Genomic DNA, 798 nt, shown 5'->3' with positions numbered 1-798 from the left:
TGCAGTCAATGCGATCACCATCGAACAATGAGCAACAGTTGATTCCTGCAAAGTAACACATCATTATCTGTCTGTGTATATATAGTTATAGATATTACATTTTTTTAACAAAAAAACAAGTGAAGAGATTACAGAAATATAATTTAAAGAATGCTTCAAAAGCTTTACAAAAGGAGATTGCAGGGATTAATGCAGAGTGGCAGCAGAACAAGTTGGCTCCTTAAATGGCACTTATAAGCACGAATGCATTATAATTACAGCCTCACTAGGCAGGCCAGTACAAGAATGTTATAATCGATGCAGAGACAGTAAAGGTTTACAATTTCACTCTTTGAGGGTGGTGTGACTGCATGTGCACATACTGTAAAATGAAAACAAAAAAGAGGGAAAGCTGTCAGTGCTAAAATTATCACCTGAGTGAATACTCTACATGGCTAATTTTGTTTTGAAAAGGCATTGTGTGACTTTGATGGGGCATGTTAATGGTGGAATATCTGGTATTCCAAGTCTGCCACTGATTAGAGAAAAAAAACTTAACCCCCTTGCTGTGTTTTTTTCCAGTGAAAATTGAAAAGGTCGCTACTCAATGTGTAAATGATCAACTCACTTCTGAGCTAGAAAATTAAGGATTCAAGCCCCAGTTCGGTACCTAAAAGAAAGTACATAAACAGAAAGGAAGACATGCATTTATATAGCGCCTTACACCACCTCATCCAAAACTCTTCACAATCAATGAAGTCTCTTTCTTAAAGCTTAGTCACTGTTGGAATGTAGGAAACATGGCAGCCAATTAGCACA

Source organism: Heterodontus francisci, chromosome 20 (assembly GCF_036365525.1).
Source record: "Heterodontus francisci isolate sHetFra1 chromosome 20, sHetFra1.hap1, whole genome shotgun sequence".
In the NCBI taxonomy this organism is placed as follows: Eukaryota; Metazoa; Chordata; class Chondrichthyes; order Heterodontiformes; family Heterodontidae; genus Heterodontus; species Heterodontus francisci.
This window is presented reverse-complemented; position numbering follows the sequence as displayed.